The sequence below is a fragment of the Meles meles genome, chromosome X (assembly GCF_922984935.1).
Source record: "Meles meles chromosome X, mMelMel3.1 paternal haplotype, whole genome shotgun sequence".
Classification (NCBI taxonomy): Eukaryota; Metazoa; Chordata; class Mammalia; order Carnivora; family Mustelidae; genus Meles; species Meles meles.
Genome location: NC_060087.1, coordinates 31,030,853 through 31,041,459, shown reverse-complemented (window position 1 = coordinate 31,041,459; position 10,607 = coordinate 31,030,853).

The window sequence follows — 10,607 nt, the reverse complement described above, 5'->3', positions numbered from 1 at the left end:
GCTTTGATCCTAAGTTTTCCCTGGAAGTCACATATTTGCTTAACTTTAGCCTGACAATGTGTGATAAATGTTTGTCATCAGTTTCACCCTCTCATCACTCAAAACAACAGAGTTAAAATTATTGTTGGTAAGGCAACAAAAGGTATATAATTGGGGAGGACAGTATATCTTAGATGACAAATGATCAATGTTGATTTAAGAATCTATATTTCTTTTAAAATTTTTCCTAATGTTGTTCTCCTGTGAACTAGAAGCCTTCTGTCCCTGCAGGGGTTACCCCAGGATGTTTTTAATAGTTTCTGGATGTGTAAATTCTCTACTATTCCTAAATTCTATTTAGAGAAATAGTGTTAATTTTTTCCCTAACACTTCACTCTATTCTGTGAAGACCAAGGGTTTCTGAGGCCTCTTCTTTAATGCTATCCTTGACAGGTGGCTCAAATCTTTGAACTACTGAGACTTATCATTTTTTTTTTCGCATACACAGGTGACTCATACTCCCTGACTCATGGTAAATTGCTTCCCATTTTATATCCTGACTTGTTGGAGAGAATATACTGTTTTCTCTTTGAATGCTGAGGTATTCAAAATAGAATAATCTCAACAATAAAACCCAACAATGTTTGAATAATTTTATCTCAAATGATAAACAATAGTTATAGTGATACTAAATTATTTTACAAAGAGAAAGTGATTTTCTGACTAGTTTTAAGAGAAAGGCTGATTTTGGCATTGGAGCATATAATCCTGGTAGAGAATTCTAAATAAAATCCACCATAAGATATTTAGAAGTGTATGTAGGTTTGTATTTTTGGTTTTGGACCAGAAGATAGGTGGGTGGAGATATGTAGGAGCACAGAGAACACACTTTATTATTCATTATGGTTCAGTGGAGAAAAATTACTAAAAGAGCTGGGATATGGCCAGCAGAAATAGCAGTAATTCTTTGTGATGAGGATACAGCGCTGCTTGGAAACTCATATTCCTGGGACTGGGATGTGAAACAGAGAATAAAATTCCAAACATAAAGAAAGTAACCACTTAGTAAGGATTTGTGCTTAAGCAGCACCTTTCTTAGAAGTAACTTACTAATCTTGACTGATGAATATAAAACTTATTTAAATGTACTTCTGTCAGTTTTCTACAGCTACATAAGCTCTAGGCTATGCCAGCAAGACAGTTTTTTTTCTGAATTTCTAAGGTTTACTATTAACTTATGATGACTGACCATCAAGAAGACATTTTGATTTTCTTGCATCTCAGCACCCCACCCAGTGAGCTGCGATCCACCCTACAATCGAAGAATCCTTGAATCTCTTGTATTATCTCCCAACACCAATGGCTTTAGACATTATAAACGGTTGAAAAGATGGTTTTTTAGTCTTAATAAAGAGGAAATGATGTATACATCAGTTTTTACACAATTATAGGACCAAATATCCAAAATATTGAGTCATTTGAGTAAGTGTGATAGCACTGGCAAGTTTTGATGGGAATATATAAAACCTACGTTTGAGCCAAGGAACTGTTTAAGTGTTAACTGCGAAACCTGAAAGGATGGAGACCTTACGATTATTTTTTACCAAGAAAATCAGCCTCCTCCAACATACAGATCAGACAGACAATTGTTACTATGTGACAGTATAGGATGGGACTGTACAGCTTATACAAATTCAGTCATACATTAACAAGATCTATAGTCATCAGCAGAGTCAACAAGGTGGAAGAAGCCAACTAGCCTTAAGGACATGTAGATAGTAATAGAAGAATGATGAAGATTTAATTCTATACAAGGTAGACAATATGGAAACAGAAGTAAATGTAGGAAAACAATGTGTCATGAGAGAATGGTGAATATTTGAGTCTAGGTGGATCAAAGAACTCCTGCACCAGAGTAGCAGGAAGAAATTCTCTTTTGGAGAACTTTAGTGGTCAGGTGAAAAAATATGAGTACATTTTATGTGCATTTGACTTCTTTAAAAAAAAGTAATAGACACTGTATTTGAGAAAGATAAATCTGGAAGTATAAAAACAGCTGAATCGGGGCACCTGAGTGGCTCAGTCAGTTAAGCATCCGACACTTGATTTTGTTGCAGGTCATGATCTCAGGTCCTGGGATGGAGCCCTGTGTTGGGCTCTGTCCTTAGCAGGGATTCTCTCTCCCTCTACCCTTCCCACTGCCCATGCGTGCTCTCTCTCAAATAATTAAGTAAATCTTTAAAAAGTGTATTGAAATAGCTTCTGCCTGAAATAAGGTTTGAGCTTTGATGTTGAAAATGGTAGAGAAAGGACAGCACTGCTGTGAAAGTTTGTGAGCAGGAAAAATTCACTTAATGAACTGGTCTTGGAAAAAAGGAGAATAACAAAAGTCAGAACAACAGAACTTCAGACAGTTGTGAATTGGAGATCAGAGCATAACAGAATTTATGGAAAAGAATTTGGTTGCTATTATATCACATGTTGACTTTTAACCAGAGTAACTGTTAGTTTCTTTAAGACAACTGTCAATTCCAGTAGGAATTTTTTATATTAAAAAGTCTTTAACATAAAATGAATACTTGTTAATTCTTGGTGGTAAAAATAAACAGGTATTCTGTTTTTCTCTGTTATTTTACTTTTTTTTCATTTTTCAAGATAAAAAATGAAGGCAGTAAGCGTAAATGAGTGTATTATAAAAGGAAAGCTCAAGGAGGAAGAGGTTAACTTATTCCTAGTTCGGCAAAAGATGGGATTATGTAGATAAGGGGAAAGTGCCATTTAGTATACGAAAATAAAAAGAAGATGGCAGACAGAAAGGGAAGGGCTAATTGGCTTGTATCATAGAAGTTGTTAGATTTCTAGAAATCAGGAGCATTAGCATTGACAGCAAGGTGGGAAACCTCTGGAAGGAGGGGGAGGGCTGAAATTTGCGGAGCCATATAGAGGTAATAAAGAGAAGAGGTGATTAGAAAGTGGATTTTCTAATTATATGGACTCAATCTTGCAAGTACTTTGTAAGATATATTCATTTATTAAGAGTAAGAGATGCTGTGATTAAATTATACCCTTGAGGAGTATCTGAAGAGGGTGAAATGGCTTCTACAATCCTTATAATAGAAATTCAACAAGAGTATTTTTTTTATTGACGAAGAGCAGTGAAGGAGCACTTGGTGTTAGAAAACATTAATTTGTACTGGATTTTCAAAGCAAATGATCATAATTTTCTTCAGATGAACTCTTGACAGGAAAGCTTGGTAATTGGCATGGCGGACCTGGTAGTGCAGAGTGAGAATACTTCTATGTGAGGAAGAAAATGAGAGGCCTGAGTGTTGACAACTGGTAGTTGGCCTTAAGCTATACATTCCTGCTGACCATAATTTCATAGGACATCAAAGTGGGCAAAGATGCTCTGTTCCAGTGTTAAAACAAAACAAAGACCACTCTGTGACCATGCTGCACCAGAAATTTTAACAGCCAACAACACACACACTAAAAAGCCCTGTGCAACTGCTAAATTGACCAAATATTCCCCTCTCTCTGCTCACTTGAGTGGGTGCCACTTACTGTCCAGTGACAATTCTAGCCCTCCTCAATTCCCCATTTCTGACAACATGCACTCCTGAACATGACCGTCACTTCCTTGGAGCCTCCATAAATCAATTAGCATAAGCCCAAACCCTGCAATCACCCCCCACCCCCAGTTCCTTTTTATCAGCATGATCCACTGTTACTCATGGTTTAGTCTCCCTTGTTGTAAAAAAATAAAGTTAACTCCGTTGATTATAGGGTATTTCTAGTGGTCCCTTGCTGGCATTAACATGAGGCACAGAAGTTGGCCTTTCCATCATTAGCACAACTAATGCTAAATACAAGCTGGGAGGGTACAAGTGAAACGGGAAAGGAACTGATGGATTGAAAGATATGGACAGAACTTACAACATTGGTGACGAATTGGTTTAGTGTGTGAGAGACTATGGACAGAGAACATACAAACAAGCAAGACAGACTTCACTAGAATGATGACAATTTTTACTGAGCACTTACTATTTATAGCTCCAAGCACAGCTACTTACACTCAGTAGACTATACTCTGAAGGAAGACTAATTTTTATTTTAAAGATGGGTCTTAGAATAAAGTTCTTTAATCTCAAGATGAATAGACCTTTGCACATCAATTCAGACTTACAATGTTAGAAACACAAGGATGCTATAGTGTTTTCTCTCCTCCACTGACATGGTAGGGAAGCAAAAGGAGGATAACTGGCCAAAGAAGTGAGCTGAGAGGATCACTTTCTTTCTACTCTTGCAAGGTCAAGTAACAAATTAAATGAAACCAGTTTGTCATCCAGATTATCCCCCTCAACCCCCAAGTTGTCAATAGAGAAAAAATAATCACTCAATATTCAATGTGGTTTAAACTTATTCTGATGAAATAATACTGAGGAACATCTTTTATTTTTTTAAATTTTTTTTACTTGTTCATTAGCACATGCATGAATGGGACGGGGGAGGGACAGAAGGAGAGGGAGAAGCAGACTCCCCACTAATCAGGAAGCCCAACAAGGGGCTCAATCCCAGGACCCTGAAATCATGACCTGAGCCAAAAGCAGCTGCTTAACCAACTAAGCCACCCAGGCGCCCTGAGGAACAGCTCTTAAAAATGCAGATTATCAGATTTGGAATAAAATATTTAATCTTTCAGAGAGCATCCCTAAGGAGGCTCCCCTGCTTATCTCCCTAACGTGGTGTCAGGTGTATGGACACAAAGGGTTTTATGTTAAGGATCTCCCTAACATGATAAAGATCCACGGCCCTCAGATATGGTGCCCTCTAGTCCTCTAGTCTTGGGGACAAAATTCCTTGTAAACATGGGTGCTAGGTGACCTTGCTTACAGTTTGGCTGAAGTCTCTGACTGGTTAAGTTAGTGATCTGGCCTCTTTTAACTTGGTTAAAATAACTGGACCTCAATTTGTTCTTCATTGGTGACGGACTAATGACTGTAACCGATCCCCCAGAGCACTTTCTGCGTCAGCAGCTGCAGTGAGTCCCCGTTTATTAGGCTACCCAGACCTTAACCCAATGTCTGTGTAATTGCAATTGGGGTTGGTTCAAGAAATGAAAACTGCAGGTCTTCTGTCAGATCCCATTATAAGCCAAGTCCCTAGAGTCTTGTTGACAGTTGGTGGGAGAGGGGTAGACCAAAAAATAACCTTTTCTCTAACTTTCTCAATGGAGAGTTACAGAATAAGCCCCCCTTCTCAGCCTTTAACGTTATGCTTATTCACTGGAAGTACCTCCTTCCTATCTCCTGCAGCCACAAGTGAGGAAATGGGTGACTGCTTTCTTCTTTCTCTCTTCCTTCCATCATTTCCTAGCCAGAAATGGGCATTATGTGTCTACAGATCCCCGACACTGTATTTTTTTTGTACCACTGGGAAGAGCCTAAGGTCCTGTGTGGGTGGGGTAAGGAAACTCCTGATTAGGTTGACACTGCATAGCCCAAGATTTGGAAAAATACTTGCCAAAGATCATACTGGACTTGCAAGGGTGCCACCTTGTGGCATGATCCAACTTAAAATATTATTAAGGATTACCTAGATGTTCTGTAATCAGTCACAGTTACCTCTCAGGTAGATGGAGGCCTATGGAGAACTCAGTCAAATGTAGTTTACTGAGGGAATAAAAAAAAAACTAACCTGTTGGTTCAGGATAACTGACTGATAAAGAAATTATGATAACGCTGTCAATCTATGAGAGCAAAACAGCAACCAGGAAGAATACTAGAGTTTCTCACATTGCATAGCTTGACATGTTACATTGGGTTGGAGTGTTTGGGGTGGAGGTAGGCCTTCCTGATTTTTTTCTGTTGCTGGAAAGGACTGATAAACTCTGAGAGACAGTAGTATATTAAAGTTTTATATTCCAAGAGATTTGCTCCCTCTTTTAATGTCAATGAACAGAACAGATGGTGGTAATATATATTTTATACGTATATTTTGGATTTATTTAAAAAACTTTGCCTAGTAATCTTAATGAATGACTGTATTTTTCCAATCTACACTCTGATTCACTTTCTCTATAATTCTCTATTTTGACTATTCTAGAACTATGAGGAGAATGCCAAGCATAAGATCTGAGCATTTCCCTAATCAAAGCAAAGAAGTGAAGATTTTAATAAGTCTATTTAAAATGCTCTAGGGTCTGTAATAAAAATGCTAACGCAAAATATATTATTAAACATATTTACACACTAGATATCCCCTAATGTTGTACAAATACTAAATCTTAAACAAAACTGGTTTATATTCCACATTACAAAAATTCCATTTTTCCTACTTCATGAATTATTTCAAAGGCAATTTTCACCAGCATGTAACTGTAAAGTGCTGGTATTTTTAATCCTCTGTAAATACATTCAAAGTTTAAACACAGTGGGAAGTTTCTTCTCTGTTGGAAATTTAATACAGCTGTGCTGAGCAAAAGAAGTTGAGTTGTCTTTCAAATTGGACATAATAATTTAACTAAAGTAAATTAATCCCATACTGTAGGACACCAACCTGATTTAAAAATTTATAGTTCAAAGGCTAAAAATCACTCCAGTTTCAAATAAAACATCAGACTGTAGAGTAACAAATAGGATAATCATCTTAGTATCAGTTGAGGGATCAAGTTCCATGCATTTGGAAATGACTGATCTATCCATTCATGCCATAGAGTAGTACTGATGTAAAACACGTATGCTTGGAGCAAAATAAGTCAATCAGAGAAAGACAATTATCATATGGTCTCTCTGATATGAGGAATTTGAGAGACAGGGTGGGGGGCTGTAGGGGGAAGGGAGGGAAAAATGAAACAAGAAGGGACCGGGGAGGGAGACAAACCATGAAAGACTCTTAATCTCAGGAAACGAACTGAGGGTTGCTGGAGGGGAGGGGGGTGGGAGGGATGCGGTGGCTCGGTGATGGACACTGGGGAGGGTATGTGCTATGGTGAGTGCTGTGAATTGTGTAAGACTGATGAATCAGAGATCTGTACCCCTGAAACAAGTAATACATTGTATGTTAATTTAAAAAAATCATGTATGCTTGGTTTCCATTACACCTCCTTACATGCACACAAAAAGCCTGCAAGATATTCACTATATTCTATCATAGATATCCATTAACAAAAATACTGTACATATTCTAATTTCCACATCTCATCACTTCTCTGCAGAAGTATTTTGAGTCTTGCCTTGGCTAATGACAAGACTGTACTATGGAATGTTTTCAAGGTTTTATATTTCAAAGAGCAAGGAATATTGTTCCAGGCAGTCATTTCTAGGTGGCATGATACAAAGGGTCACAAAAGCCAATCCTCTGATTCTCTCCAATCATCTCATGTGCCTATAGTAATGACAAACTTTTCAATATTTGGAACCCTGTTATGAATAAATTGGTCTTTTGATTTAGCCCTGTGCAACCAGACAGCTCACCAGCTGAGTAGATGTGAAATAGTCTATGAGGTGCTAGTGTTGACTGATGCATCAGTGCACTAAAACACACTTTGCTGAGTTAACTAAGAGCACTAGAAGGTTTACAAATGTCCAGAAGCCCTCATCAGTATACCTGTTAGACTCAGAGAAGACCTAATATTTTAGACTACCATCAGCAACAGAGAGTAAAAGCTCTTTTCAGTTAATCTGAGCACAACAGACTGTCATGTTAAGCATAAAGAAATCCAGAATCCAGCAGTGATGCGTAACTTTGGAGACAGAAGCCCGTGACAAGAAACCACGGAGTTCCAGGCCATTACATTGCTCATGCTATGGTGATGTCAATCTGTAGGTAGTCAAAGGCCCAATGGAGGGCACCCGACTAGAGTATGGGGAACCTAGAGAGGGAAAGGTAGGAAGCCATCTGAAATGAGAAGACTTAACATCAAAAAATAAGATGTGTGGGATGTTTTAAAAGAATGTCCCAAAGATTCGTAGATACTTTTGCTATTAAAAGGTGAAAGCTAATTCCCCACTTCCTGAATACAGGCTGGATTTAGTGACCAGCTTCTAATAGAATGTGGCTAGAATGATGCTGTGTGACTTCTAAGGCTACCTTTGAAAAGGTAATATAATTCCCTGCGGGTTCTCTCTTTCTGAGGATATTTACCCTGGAAACCTATGTCACAGGAAGAAGCCCCATGTGGGTGCCCCAGTCAACAGCTTTTGCCCGAGGTCCCAGCCTATAGCCAGTATCACCTGCCAGCCTTGGATGAATGGAATTCTCAGAAATGACTCCAATCTAAAGAGCCCAAATGTGCATCGACTGATGCATAAAAAAGATATATATAAAATATACATATATATAATTATATACATAATGGAATATTACTCAGCCATAAAAAGAATGAAATCTTGACACTTGCAACAATGTAGATGGAGCTAGAGAGTATTATGCTAATAAGCAAAATAAGTCAGAGAAAGACAAATATAAAATTTCACTTATGTGTGGAATTTAAGAAACAAAACAGATGAACATTGGTGGGGGGGCGCAGAAAGAGTGGCAAATCAGGAAAAAAGCTCTTACTACAGAGAACACACTGAGGGTTCCTGCAGGGGAGGTTGGTGGGGGGATGGGTGTGGACAAATCTGGCTCTAATTACTCTAAGATCCAAAATAAAACAAGAAATTAGGCAATTACATAATTCACAGGGTTTCTAACATTGAACAAAACAATTGCTCGGGAGTACACCTATTCCTGGCTTAGGAAGTGCAACAGAATTATTTTTCTTTTAGGGCAGAGTCATAAAAAGAAGTTATTAGATGTTGTAAATGAACATCTTTTCAGTTACTACACAGGCAAATTCTGGAATATTTCTTTTTCTTACTATCTTACAGTTTAAATAAGTAATTTTTTATTAAAAAAATAACAATAGGAAGATACATGAATTAAAAGATAAAAAAAAAAAAACCTACCCCTGCCACCCAATTTGAAATGTCAGTTTCATTAAACAAGAAATTTTGCACTCTGTTTAAGTTAAGATTTGTTTATTCCTGTGATAGCATCGCACAGTTTAACAAGGTTGTTTCTTAGACTTTACTGAATTTAGCAAGGCTGGAGGTAAAATTTTTTTTTAAGATTTCATTTATTTATTTGAGAGAGACAGAGAAACAGAGCACAAGCAGGTGGGGGGGGGGGCAAGAGGAAGAAGCAGACTTCCCACTGAGTAGAAAGCCAGATGACAAGGGACTCGGTCCTAGGACCCTGAGATCATGGCCTGAGCCCAAGGCAGAGGCTTAACTGAGCCACCCAGGTACCCCATGGAGGTAAAACATTTCTGTATGTTTGAGTATCAGGGAGGGAGGCAATATATGATCTACATATTAGATCTTCTGTTATGTCAATCTAATAATTCATTTTAATCTTTTAATTTTATCTTTTTAAAGATTTTACTTATTTGACAGAGAGAGACACAGCAAGAGAGGGAACACAAGCAGGGGGAGTGGAAGAGGGAGAAGCAGGCTTCCCGCCGAGCAGGGAGCCCAGTGGCAGGTGCCATCCCAGGACTGTGAGATCATGACCTGAGCCGAAGGCAGACACTAATGACTGAGCCACGCAGGCGCCCCTCTAATAAATCATTTTAAAATATCTGGAAAAGTGTGTGTACCACATGTCATTCAAGCAACACTCATGAAATATTTTTTTAATCAAACTGGTAACAAATAATGAATGGTGGTGAGCATAAAATTATTTTATCTAGTACCTATCTAGAATATAGCTATTAAGTATTCAACATTTTTTCAGGTCATAGGTCCTACTGGAAACAATGTGAGGGTATAGGTTTAATGTTATTTTGTGAATGGTACTATGGATCCATCTGGAATGAAGAGATACTCAGCTCTGAGGAGAGGTGAATCAGGCTGGGGCACACCTACTTGAAGGGTCAAGCTCCCTTCAATAACTTTCTTGAACTGACGGCAATTTATAGAGGACTGAGTGACTAAGGCCCCAGGGTTCTGCCCTATAGCTTCAATCACTTGGTGATTAGCATTACCTTCACTTGATTTTGCTCAATAAGTATGGTTCAGAGATTACTTCCCTACAGAGAAGAAGAAACATATCCTTTGGGATGGGTTTTCATGTCTGTTGGCAGTCTTATATCTCAGTACAAATCAATTCATTGACATTTTATTTATCAAACATTCTTCCATGTTTTCAAGGAATGTTTTGTTCACCTAGTACCTAATTACACTTGGTCAAGCAAACAGAATCAAATGATAAAAACATGTTGTATTGTGAATGAGTTCATCCCTGCATGTCGTAAATATTAACTATGCTTGGCATTATTCTTGATGTGCTGACTGAGGTTAGAATGTTCTGTGAGATGGACAGACCAAGTTCTTTTGCTCTTCTGTAGTTTATATTGTTTGGGAAGACAAACAATATATAATTAAATACGCTATTTCCAGGTATGATGAGCACTGTCATGCTTTAAAACTGGGTTTTGAACTTGGAAAATGGTCTTTTGACTAGAAAATGTAAGAAGGCAGCCAAGAGGAACTGAATAAAAACACTGTAGGCTGCTTTTAGTAAAACTGTTCCTCCTGGGAGTACAAATTAACAATCTGAAGTTGCTATACATGTATCCTGGA